The following is a 13,422-nucleotide window of genomic DNA, read 5'->3' on the forward strand; positions in this document are numbered from 1 at the left end:
TAATAATGACAACGACAAAAGCCGGTACTGATGGAGTGCTTTCTGCATCCCAGCACCTGTCCTAAGCATTACACACACGTTAACAGGCTTAATGAGCTCAAAAATGCTGTTTCAACAGGGCTTATGGACAAACCCGAGCAGAAGGAAAAGGAAAATGTCCAGAAGCACGAGCCAGAGAAAGCATCCCTTGGTGGGTACTAGGTCAGACCTCTGCTGGAAAAGCAGCAGGGCTCCCTGAAGCAAGCAACCAGCGCCCATGCCAAGTGCAAGTTCATGAAGCGTTGTTGGTGCCTGGATCACATGAACCATCTCAGAAGCCCAGGCTTCATCTATCACTCCTGCGTGATTCGCTAAGCAGACCTATTCATGCAGCACCAACGCCTGGCTTACACGGGCACTGTAATAAAAATCCAAATGGACCTCACAAATACTAGAGGCAATAATAAACATTCCAACATAAGCACATGGTTATCCAGCAAAGAGTCTCTGGGCACCGACGCCGAGCTTCTGCCCAAATTCATCCAGTCCTCCTGAGCCACTCCCCATCCCTGCCTGATACTTTCTCCATCAATTATAATTGCAGTGCTGCGACTGGTTCTCTAGGAACGTGGAACGGTGTGAAGCCTAGTAAACAGAAGCCACAGTCCAGGGCTCCGTCAGCAGCTAGGGACCAACGCCACAGCCAGAAAGTGTAAAACACTTGAGGATAAGGCCTTCCATCAAACACTTGAAGAAAGGGTGTGTTTTGGATTGTCTGACGATGCCTCCCAAGGACTGACCTTCTCCATCAGGGTTTAAAGCGCCTAAGAGGAGAGGAACGAGGAGGCTGAGGATCTGACGAAACGGAAAACACACAGAAAAGCAGCAAAAAAACAGAAAAGGCAGCAAATAGAAGAGGGATGGGGGTGAGGGTTGTGGCAACACAGCAGTGGAGATTACACAGACCAGGAGAAGGGGAGCGACTGGGTCCATCAAGCCCTCCCAGCCCCCTTGATGGGTGAGACTTGAGGGCTTGCCCAGAGAGATTGCTCATCTGGAGAAACCGTAAGGGCCCCTTCTCCACCTCCACCACCTCCATCCCCTTCGTCACCTCCACCTCCTCCACTTCCAAATCCATCATTTTTAACTCCTTCACCTCCAACACCTCCACCTCCTCCACCTACCCCACCACCTATACCAGCTTCCTTGAAGGCATCAGTGGGCCCCAGGGAAGACCCACTGCCACCTGGTCATCGGCAAGGGGGCATGCATGCTTCAGATGTGGGACTAACTTGGGGAGCTAATACATACCCACTCCAGGTACCCCTGAGTTCAGTGTAATACTCAAGGTTCAGCAAGAAAGGGTTACATTATGCCTAGCCAGCAAATTCAATCCAAATCCAGCAAATCCAAAATCACCACCACCACCCACCACTTATCGGGTAGACAGCGTGATCCAGGCACACGGTAAAACACTGAAGAGTCCCCAGAGCCATAAGGTACGGTCTTTACTGAAGGGCTCCCACACTCTGGCACGCCAGCCAGCCGGAAGCCCCGGGAACATGGTGCGGAAAGCGCGGCGGCAGAAGCCAGTACAAGGAGAGATGTGGCTCAGAGCCCCAAATCAGGAGAAAAGCTTGAAGGCTAGAGCGCCTGAGCTGGGTTTTGAAGGAAAACCAGAAGTGTCCAAGCAGATAAAGAGGGAAAGAACTTATCAGGCAAAAGGAGAGGTATGTGCGCAGCTGGGCAGGTTTGGGGGGGAGGGGTGATAATCAGAAAGGAAGAAAAATAATGAGTTAGGGTTCGGTGACGCATGCAGTAGGGGGAGGCAGCGGGGAGCGAGAGACGAGGCTGCAGAGAGAGGCAGGGGCCAGTTCACAGCAAGCTTGGTGTGTCTTGATAAGGAAGCTGGATGTTTTCCAGTGGCTGATAGTGAGCCAGTGAGGGTAAATACACAGAACATTCTAGAAAAGCCCCTGTTCTTTAAAGCTTGAAAAGAAAGGCTCTATCTATGAGGAATCAGCCTATCCTATTGGAAAAATTCTGTTAGCCACAATGGCTTACTCCACAATTCTGAAAAGGGGGTACTGTAATGTGCAATGTCCGCGGGCTGAGACACGCCCCCCCCATCACGGGAAGCACAGCTCAGCTTCAGCATTGAGGTGGATCCGGGGCCCAGATGCCAGGGCTCCGAGCAGTTTCCTCCCAGCCCTCCACAGCGGCTTTGGGGGCCCCTCGTGAAGAAGAGAAGGATTTTCTACATACATCCCTTATGGGGCGTCATCCCAGACTAGAAGAAAGGTTACTCTATAACCCTGTGCTCACCTGAACACATGCCCCCCACGAGGGGCCCCAGGGCGGACGCTGTCCCCCAAGCCCTGTCCCCAAGTCCAGCCAAGCCAGGGAAGAAAGCGTGATTCTAAGAACGGCTGCTTCTGTCACAGCAGACTTTCATTCCAATGAGGTCACTTTCCAGGGGGCAATGAAAACTATCTCAGACTTCAGTACCAATGACTAGGGCTGGAGAAGAGTTCAGAAGCTTCCCTCGGCTTCCATCCAACTGTGCACCAGCTCGAACCCAGCGGACTTTAGAACTTCGTGTACGAACTAAGTGCAAAAGCCTGTTAGGGGACCTCCCAGCTTCCCTCTCTCCCCACTCCAATCCAGCCCCAGTACCGCTACTCATCTTCCTAAAACAGAGCTCTGAACACATCCTCTTCCCGATCAAAAGTCGCCCTGCCTCCAAAAGCCCACAGCCCCAACCCAGCTCGCCCACTTCCTCTCCGACTCCTCGCTAACAGAAACCCAAGCCGACTTCTTCTGTAACTCCGAAACACACATTTGTGCATTTGTTAACCGAAGCTGGCCCCTCTACCTCCCTTGTATTCCTCTATTCAAATTTTAATTATCCTGTGTCCAAAGACCCAAGTCAAACCCAACCTCCGCTGAGTTTCAGCAGCTCAAGTAGACGCCCACCGCTGACTTCCCAGCAACGCTGGGCTCCCGTGAGCCACGAGCGTTCACTGCACTGCCACTTCCTTCCCACTGTTTGCTATGAACTGTTCATTTGAATCTTCTATTGTGGTTTAACTTATCATACATTTTTTTTCCCAACTACGTTGCTTGAGGGCAAGGACAGAAGGCTTTCAATTTAACTTAATAAATGTTCACTGAAGGGTTCCTAAGTGCTCAGGAGTGTAGCAGGATGGGTGTGAACCGAGTCCCAGTGCTTTAACGTGCTGACACGGAGGGAATAAGCAGAGTATAAAGACATTAATGATGTCAAGTGGAAGAGGCCTTTGGGGTGTCTTAAGTAATGCCCACTCCCCCAACCCTGGCTCTATCCTGTCTCCTATTCACTGAAACCCAGCTCGAACACTCTCTCCTTTACTCCCTCAAGCAGAATGCTACCCAAGACACTGCCCACAGCCCTCCGTCCACGCCTCTGTTAGCACTGACCTCCCTCACCAAGACAAGGCTATTAGCTGCTGCAGACAGGGGATCTCCTCACCTCTGCATTCCTGATGTCCAGCCAAGACCTCACAGAGCGGGGAGTTTAGTGGGTGTTGGCTGATGAATGAATGCTGGCTTAGTAGATGCAGACTAGAAAGAGCAGGGTCTGTAGGCAGCGAGGAGAGATTCTGCCCAGAGACGAGGGCGGCACTGAGGGCAGACTGAGGAGTGAGAACAGCTGTTGGTTCCTGGCTTCAGGGCTGTGGGACCTGAGTGAGCCTCACCTCCCACATCCGGAAAATGGGACAGCAAGACCACCCACCTCATGGGGTAGCTCTAAGGATGAAATGGAAGAGAACGATGGAAGAGTCCCTGGCACAAAAGCGACACACAAATATCCTTCTGGGTGTAGGAAGGCAGAGCCACTGGCTGCACAAGGCAGTCAGGAGGCCTGGGTTCTGGTCCTGCGTGCCCTCTGCATGATTCTCTTTACCTCCCCAGCCGTAGTTCCCACAGCTGTGAAATGGTGGTGTGGGTCTAGCGGGCTCAAAGGTCTCCCCCAGCTCCGGAGGCCTCTCAGCGCTGCAGCTCTGCCTTACACGGAGCAGGCATCGGTGAGGGCTTCCGGAATCGCACAGCCCAAGTGGGAGTGAGTCAACTCCACGGAGCAAGGGGAGAAGATGCCGAGATGGCAGAGGAGAATTCTCCCTCCTGGAGGCCCCGCCTCCAAACGTGGGAGGCCTGGCCCATCCACATCTAAGTCACTCCACATTCATCTCCAGCACCGCAGAGATCACCACCCGCAGTCCATCCTAAGGTCTGCTGTCCCTAAGACACTTGTCCAGGCACCTTCAAGGCAGCCTGACATGAACGTGGGAACAAGCGTTAGAGCCTTCCATCTCATGTCAGATAAGTCAAAATCCCTGCAAACTGAGAGGAACAAAAACACACGAGGCATTCCGGTACTGTACTTTCTCTGCCTTTTTACAGAGCCATCAATGTCTGAACCACAACAATGATCTCTAAGAGAATTCATCTGGCTGATCTGAAATGTCCTTCACATTTTTAAAATAACAGCTGACGGAGGAGGCCTGAAGGAATCCAAAGTCTGCAAGTCTACCGGTATCCACTCACCTCTCCCTCCCCATCACTCGCATCCCAGGGGGCTGGAAACGCAACTGGCTATTACTCAGAAAGCTCAATCATTCTGTGTGGACACGACAACTTATTCAGTGCAGACCCACTAAGCGCCAGGCACCACTCCTGGCGGCGAGAAAAGCCCCACCCTGCTTATCACTCTGCCTGTGCCTCTCTTGGCTCCTGAAGCAACCCTGAAATACCATGCCCAGATGAGAGCTGACATCAGTCAAGGAGGCTGGGACACAAATAGTGTTGGCAGATTAAGGATCTCTGCAACTGTTCTGGAAACCAGAGGGGAGAGGGGATGGGTCCCAGTCAGCCACAAAAATGTTAACCTTAATAATAACAAATATGTGTTTAATATATCCAAGGCACTTCCTAACCACAGAAGAACACTGAAGAGTTCGTGAGTCCCTGCTGAATTTAAATTTATTTTAAAAAAAGGAAGAATGAAGTCCCCACATGCCCATGTTCTGCAGTAAATCCTCCCAAATTCTAACGCTCTCATGGGGAGCTGGAAAGACCAGCAAGTCCTGTCTTTCCACTTGGCCTTGGTACTTCAAAAAGGGACTATGTTAAGAGCAAGCTGGTCCCAGCAGTCAGGGCTCCATCTCCATCTGCGTTTGCTGCCCGCCCAAGGCACAGCCCGGTGATGTGACGAGAGAGGCTAAAATTACCAGGGAGACTGCACTCCCGTTCTAGCCCCAGCCTGTGATTACCCACGACTCCAGGTTGCCCCAAACTACCTCTGGAGCCTTACACGCCTTCCATGCGCTTTCATTCCTAGAACCAATTCTTCTCCGGGAACTTCCAGAAGAGATAAAGGAACAAAAAAACAAAACAAAACAAAAAAAAAACCCAAAAGCCCTAGATATTTCTGTGGTGGGGAAGGAAGAGCCAGCCAGAGAACGTGATTTTGATTTCTTTTTTTTTTTCCAAATGTCTCGTGCACACCGCCTCTACTGTATACTCAGGCAGAACAAAATTAATTCCGTGTTTCTGCAACTAGGCAAACTCAGAATCCTAGAAAAACTCTTCCCTAATTTACTTTTGAAACCACTTCTGTTCTTGATATATTCTTGGAGGTAGGATGTGGGGGTGGTTATGGAACTCACGCAGGTGGGGACTCAGGACGCCTATCTCCAGGAAGTTAAATCACCAACCTGCCTCCCAGCAAGTCAGTCAGCAAAGTAATACTACGTGGTCGGTCAGTGGTTACAAAGTTCATGTAACTGCTAGGGGTACCTTTCTGTAATACAGCTCAGTATGAGGCTCCTTGGCAGATGAATCTGGTGAGTTATTTGTTCAAACGCTGAAAAGTTTATATCTGAAAAATCCTTGGTTTTACGTAACAGGTAAAGCTCCCAAAAGTATCCGTCCTGATTATGTTAACCAAATAATTTGAGACACAAGAACTGACTATGAAAAAAGAGACTGGCTATGTATCCTTTTTGTAAAATCAAAATCCTTTTGTACCCCAAAGAGTTACTTGTGTTAAATTATTTGCTTTTAAAATCAGATCGATAAGCCAAATTCTTCTAAAATAGGGCATTCCTCCAGTTAGCATCCACATTGAAATAATAATGTAACAAATGTCATATTTACATTACACTTGCTTCAAGCCTCTTCGTTCCAATAAGCACTGCCCTCTACACCAGATCATCACTGCCAGAGTGGTGAGGAGTCCTCTTTCTAGCAACACAAACTGGGAGGCATAAGGTTAAGCTGGTTTGCATTCTCCCTGATGTGTACTGCTATGCAATGGCTTTCTGCGTCTATTTTGCTTCCCAACATCCCTCCTCTCCACACTCACTCCATAGCTCCCTTATAAGGTAACCTCCCTGGCCAAATGAGAGGGCTCCCCTTCCCATGTTAGAGTGCAGACTTTGCAAAATTCCAAGGGGTCAACTGATTTTTTATCTACTTAATTTGGAAATAATAGTAATTTTCAGCATTGCTTTTGATCTCAAAGCACTTCACCCTCAATTAGTCCTCAAATAGGGAACATTCCCAAACCCACTGGTTTCCATAACACGTAAGAAGTTAGCAAGCAAGGCCAGCTACTCAGGAATGGCCTAACTGCTACGTCCTAATGCAATCTAGAATTTCACAGAATCTACAACCAACACAGCAAAGCCTTGTTGATTCCTTTCTTCAGCATTGCATGCTTGACATTTCAAGGTAGAGTACACCTTTCAACTGGTTGGACCTCTTCCCATTTCAGAGCTAGAAAGCTAGAAAACCTAACCAGTCTGAGCTTTTCAGTAATTCAGGCCAGCCCCTTCTCTGGGCCTCTACATACCTAGTTACAAAACAGAAAACTCATTTAAGTATGGAGACAGCACCTGAAACCCAGAGAGGTCAAGAAGTATTCTAAGGTCACACAGCAAGTTAGCATAGGATGATGCAAGACTAGAACCCGGATCTCTCCATTTTACTTAAACCACCCTGCCTCCCATTCAGCTTAACTCAGGGAAGGATGATAAAAACAACACACACACACACACACACACACACACACACACACACACACACACACACACACACACAGGTTGATTCTTCTGCCATTGTGCTTCTGGCTCCCGTTTCTAAAAAACTAGATATTTTTGACCCTGGGGATGACTGCTGCAACTGTGGTTTCCATTCTCTCTGACATCCTCTTCGGTAGTTACAGCGTTGCTGCTTCTCATGCTTACTATACAGTTTCCTCATCCCCCAAAACACACATATAATGCACGCACACATCCATCCTCCATTATAAAACCCTTCCTTTTCCAACAGCAAAGGAAATTTGGGCCAGGACTGATTCAAACACAAGAACCTTGTTCAAGTGTGAAATGCAACCATCACTCTACCCAGAAGCAAATCTGACAAAATGGAATCTGGTCTCACAGAGAAGAATTTGTCCCCCACACTCCATCATTTGTCAAGTAACGTTGTCATTTCTCCCACTGCTGCATAATCACATAATGAAAGCCCCTGAATGGAAGTCACGTACACAAGAGGGCAGACTTATGGTTGATAAGGGACCCTTTCTTTATCTGCATCGCTAGTAGTTTTTTAAAGAACAGGCAAAATGCTATATGGAGACGGATAAAGGGCAAAAGAGAAAATTTCTTTTTCTGTTTTTAATAACAATGTGGGATAATCAAACAGTACTCTTGGACCTCATCCAGCACTATTCTTGTCACTGCTTGACTACATGGAGCATGAAACTAGGAATCCTATGAAATTATTTCCCTGTTAACACTAAGCTTCCCTCTTCCAGAACATCTCATCTTCCAGCCACATTATTGACCACTCTCCATTCACGCTACAGACTTTAAGGTTTCCATGCTGCCCTTTTTGCCTGGGATTCCCTCCCATTCTACTGTCCTGGCAAACTCAAGCTCATCCTCTGAACAAACCTGTACCAAAGGAGCTGATTGTAATGGCTCACTGTCTGCCTCCCCTCAAAAGACTACAAACTAAATGTGGACCCTCTGTAGCCCCCACATGGAGCATGGTATCTGCTACACAACTGATGTTCAGTTATTATTTGTTGAGTTAAACGGAGAAAAGTCTCCTAAAATACATTGAATTAAGCCTTAACTTTACTGGCTGCTGCCTACTGCTCTCCAAATGTCAGTGTGGTCAGGGAGGAACAGAGAACCTGAGCACCTCTCGATGTCAAATGCTCTGGAGCCGAGCAGCAAAGCCAACACCAGCAGACTCTGGGAGACGGCTGAATCGCCACGGTGTGTCAGTGGTGGGGTGCCTGGAGCTCTCAGTCCCCCAGGTCTTACACCACTGAGCCCACGTGCTGCCTCCTCTCTGAGACTCTCTGGCTGCAAGGACACCTTCATCACATTCACGGACCCTAAGGAAGGCCAGAATCCCACCTTGACTTCTTACGGTACCTCCGCCATCGGCTTCCCTGAAATTCACAAGGCTTCACTCGTGCTTTAAGATCACGGTCGTATCTTCTCTAGGACCATTTTTCACTAGTTCATGTTCAATGGCAAATTTAACAGTATTTTTCTGTTCCAATCTCTTCCTCCTTGGCTATACTGCACCTATGAGAATCAGTCTATGAAGCCTTTGATAGCCGAAATAAAGCTTTATGCTGGCCATTTCCCCTTTACCACAGTGATAGCTCCCCTCTAACTCCCTAAATATGTTCAATACATGTGGGTAAAGGATCACAAATGAAGTCTTCCCGACCCCAGAGTTCAGGGAAATGTAGCAACTCTTGCAAGTTCACAGATCTAAATACTGAATCTAATTCTGGATGCTGTGTTGGGTCTTTAATAATCCAATTTAAGTCCTAAACTTTGGCTACATCCGCCTTTCTTTATGCCAGGATTCTTGGACTGTTTCTCCAACCTTTCCTATCTGCCCACCTCTGGAGTCAGCTTTGATGAGACTTGGCCACAGTGGGTAAGCCTGGGCAATGCGGCTTTGTTTTTCAGCAGAAAGAGAACTGTCTTCCAATTCTGCCGGAGGAAACCTAGACACTAATGATTTAATACTGTTAAAAGTGCAGAGAGAGCATCTGAAATGAAAATGCAACCACACTGTCAAATGTGATGTTACATCTGTACAAACACAAGGTATGTACTTTTAAGAGGATGACAGTGAGAAATTGTAAGTTTAAAGGAGTCGATACTAGTCTCCATCTAGAACAAGGGTAGCCCAATATTATGAAGACTGCACAGGGGAGGTGCAGCCCCAAAAGCAGAAGGGGGAGTTTTGACTACAAACCCCCAGAGGAGAGGGAGGGTATAGCTTAGTGGCAGAGCACATGCTTAGCACACACAAGGTCCTGGGTTCAATATTCAGTACCTCCACTAAAAAAAAAAGTAATTAAAAATAAATAAATGAATAAACTTAATTACCACCTCCTCTCTTTAAAGCAAAACAAAACAAAAAAACAGGGAACTTAAAGTTAGCATGGTCTAATGCTCAAAGGCTGGAACGTGCAAAAGGTTCTGTCTCCCAGAAATGTGAAGCCCCCATATACTTAGAGATTATTACTGAGCTTTTTTTCAGTCTCACAGGGTACTTTGCAGTTAACCTGTTCTGAGTTGCCCAAATGATACTTTAGATGTAGGCAGACCCATTACTTAACCGTTCAGAATCCACTCATTCGTGCAAGCACGCACTGGGTACCAAAAAGTTAGCTTCCTGAGCCTTAGAGATAAACCACGGCCTTTTGTAACATAGGTCCTAGTGTTCTCTTCATCAGTGCTGAAATAGAAAACTAGTCCCCCCTAGTGTCCTGCAACTGTAGGTGGCCGAAGGATGGAGACACTCCCACATTCTGCATCAACTTTCAAGCACAGCTCAGGAACCCAGAACCAAGAGAAACCTTCACCTCCTTCCCAAGAGATGGAAGCACTCCTGAGACCTACAATAGGACAAAAAAAAACAAAAACAAAAACAAAAACAAAAACATCTTCATTTCATTCGCAAGGCCCTTCTAGTTATGTTTCAAAAAGAAAGCGGTCTGCATTATCCCACACCAAAAAGTTAACCTATGAGAATCAGTCTATGAAGCCTTTGATAGCCAAATAAAGCACACTTTATTAAGTGAAGTAACAGGGCCCACGCTTGTTAGTAGCGACTTCTGTCTACTTCAACATGATTACCACCTTTTGTTTTTCCCACTAGGGAGATGGGTTTCCTTTCCCTGCCACTCCTGAGAACCCACTAAGACCTAAATCCTGATGATTCTGCCTCTCTCTTCCAATTAGTTTTTTTCCCTGGATGGAATTAACAGGGCCAGGCTTGATAAGCATGTGTTCTCCCTTAGCAATTTTCACTAAGGTGTAAAGTACTCTTGCAAAGTAAAGGTACACTAAGAGATGTGTGAAACCTTAAAGCCAGGTGTTTTTTTTTTTTAATCTCCAGTGGGGACTCAGCATGCCCGTGAGTAATTCATTCATGTCACCCATCTGTGAGAAATGAGAAAAGAAATCTCCACTTGCTCCTTTCCTAATTTAGAACCTTCCTTTATCTTAAGTCTATCAAAACTGACTCCAGAGGTGGGAAGGCAGGAGAAGTGAGAAAGAAAATTAACCTGAAGTGACTGCTGACAAGGAGTGAATAAGCATTTTGGGTTTCCACCCGAGTCTGAGAAGGATGGCACTGCATTTAGAGGAGGTGAACGTCCACCTGCCGCCTCTCCTCCCTCCCACCATGAAGGAAGCAGGAGCCCTAAGCCCTCTCTTGGGGCACTTGTGACATTCACAGAAAGTGTTAAGTTGCTACTTTGCTCCCTCAGGAGATCATTTTAATGGACTGAGTGCCAAAATTCACAGATTCGGAATTCACCAGAAACCTGCTCAACCGAGGTACATCAGCTTGCAGATGAAGAAAAACCCATCCGCATTAAACAGGGTCACCCGGGGGATGGATTCGATGCAAGAGAGACAATCTGTTCCCCCCTAAGTGACCCATTTAAAATCAGATGGTTCCAGGGAAGGCTCATAGGTTCAACAGATTTCAAACAGACGAGAGCAGGCTTGCAGGACTGAGGTTCCTTAAGAGGCAATAAGGCATCGAGCAAAATAACGTAAGGGCACACAAACTATGGAGTCGGTCACTCCACCCTTTAGAAACAGTGACATTCGCAAGACTGTCTGGATCGCTGTCCACTGATTACTCAACACAAGCAGCTTTGTCTAACAGGACTGACGCTGGTTGGGTTTCCTCTCTACAGCTATCGCTGCCACCCAACCGCTCTGTCCAATAGAGGGACTCGCAAGCTGTGGCTCTCACCCCAAATCGGCCTCAACTCCGCAACAAGGAGCAAAGAAAAGTTCTTCACAGCATCACACCAGAAAAAGCAGGTGGGGATCGCCCAAGAGGGACAGCTCCTAACACAGCAGGTTCCCCCAAAGCACAGGTGCACAGCTTGCAAGCTGCGGGGTAAGGGGGGTGGGCATCACCTCCTGGTGTTATCGGGTAATTCCTCCATGCTTCCCGTTAGCAGCCTGTTAGTCTCGGAGCAGGGTAGGTCCTGGGGGACAGCAGAAATTCGGCCAATTCTACCTCCCAGCCCAGGCGGCAGAGGATGTGCCCTCACTCCCTCCCTCTTCGCCAGCATCCTGAGGACAGGGGTTACCAGCTACAGGTTCGGAGAACTTGTCCAGCGCCGCTCACCAGGGCGTCCCCGGGGCGGCCCTCTCGCACCCCCGGGGCTCTTACCTTGGCCGTGACTGCCGCCAGGCAGAGGGAGACCGCGGAAGAGCTGAGTGGCGCCGCGGCGCTGCCGGCGCCTACGAGGCGCAGGGGTTCCGGGTCGGGGTCCCAGCAAGCGCTGCCCTAGTCCAAGCGGCGGTGCCCAGCGCAGACTTCAGGGACGCCCCCGCCTGCAAACGCGGCGAGGAGGGTCTCGGCCGCCCAAGAGGATCACTGTCCCTTCTTCCTCTCCCTCCGGCGCTGCTGCCTGGAGCTGCTCCCTGCCTCGAGGACTCTTCCGAGCCGGGGGCGCCCCGCATGGGCAAGGGCCTGGGTCCGCCTCTGGGCCGGGTCCGGGGACGGGGCACTGGGGGGAGACACGGGGCAGCCGCCAGGGCCGGCTCCACCTCTCGCGCTCCCCACCGCTTCGCCCCTTCAAGGCAGGGCCTGCCCGATCCCAGCCCGGCCAGGCGAGCGCGGCCGCGCCCCCAGCTTCAGGCGCCCGGGTTCCCGCGCGGCGGCAACGGGGCAGCGGGGCAGCGGCAGTCTGGCCGGCCGGGCACCGAGTGCGGCGGCGGGGGGGTTGCAGCCGGCCGCGGCGCCCCCTCCCCCCGGGCCTGCGCCGCCCGCCCGCGGCTCCGCGGTGAGGAGGCGCTGGAGAGGGCCTCGCCCCGGCCTGGAGAGCGGGGCCAGGGGCGCGGGGCCGGGGGAGGCGCCCCGGGAAGGTCACCGGAGCGGAGGCGGAGCGCAACGCGGTGGGTGCAGGGAACCGAGGCGGGCGGCCCCGCTGCAGCCGGGAGCGCTCGCCGGCCTCGGCCGCCGCCGCCTCAGAAACGCGCCGGCTTCCCCGAGCGCCCGGCACTCGGAGCTGGGCGGCCGCTGCAGCCGCCTCCGGCAGCCCGGCGCCGCTGGCCGGAGCCGGCGCGCAATCCCCGCCTCCCGCGCCCGGCCAGGCGGGAGCCGCCGCGCGGGGGCCGGCGGGAGGGCGGGCGGGCGGGCGAGCGCTGGGGTCCGGGCTCCGGGCTGGCCCCGCCGCCGCGTGCCCAGAGCGCCGGGCTCGCTCAGCAGCTGCAGTGACTGTGTGTCTGTGTCATGTCTGTGCAGCTGGGGGGGACCGCGAGCCTGGGCCGGGCTCCGAGCGGGGGCGGGGCCAGCGCCCGCCTCGGCGCCCGCCCCCACCCCGTGACGGCGCGGCCGGCCAATGGCACGCGCCGCAGCCGCGCGGACCGCGCGGTCGCCCCCGCCTAGGCTCCGCCCCCAGGCGAGGCACCTCCCTTCTACTGCTCCAGCTCTCTCGCACGCAGGCGGAAGCAACACCCGGAGCCGGGATTCTGGCCTGGGTCGGGATGAAAGGGTGCAAGCCGGGAGCTCCCCGCCCTTCTCCCCCCACCCCGGCCGCCTCAGGCCTGGCGAGCTTCGCGGAAAGAGGGGGAAGGGAAACGGGACGGGCCCGCAGCTGCTATCGTAGAGACTGTTGCAGGCTCGCAAGACCGTGCAGCCTGTCCACTCCCCCTTGAACAAAACAGCCGTCGTGGGAAGTAGGAAGTTTCCCCGCCTCCACTTCTACTCGGGTCGCCGTTCTCTCGAAAAGGGACAGGGTATGGGGCAGGCTCAGGCTACGGGGAGCCACGCTGAAGGGCTTGAACAGCACCATTTGGGGTTATGTATTCAAGAAAGCCGTCCCAG

At 51.4% G+C, this 13,422-nt stretch overlaps 1 protein-coding gene across 1 annotated transcript in view; it reads right to left on the bottom strand.

Moving 5' to 3' along the window:
- Positions 1-12,668, bottom strand: part of LARGE1 (LARGE xylosyl- and glucuronyltransferase 1) — a 488,867-nt gene extending 476,199 nt beyond the window's left edge. Inside the window, exon 1 of the mRNA XM_072973425.1 lies at positions 11,764-12,668. The gene's annotated coding sequence lies outside the window, so the exon portion shown is untranslated. The remainder of the gene's footprint in view (positions 1-11,763) is intronic.
- Positions 12,669-13,422: the final 754 nt, after the last annotated feature.

This window comes from Vicugna pacos, chromosome 12 (genome assembly GCF_048564905.1).
Source record: "Vicugna pacos chromosome 12, VicPac4, whole genome shotgun sequence".
Taxonomy (NCBI): Eukaryota; Metazoa; Chordata; class Mammalia; order Artiodactyla; family Camelidae; genus Vicugna; species Vicugna pacos.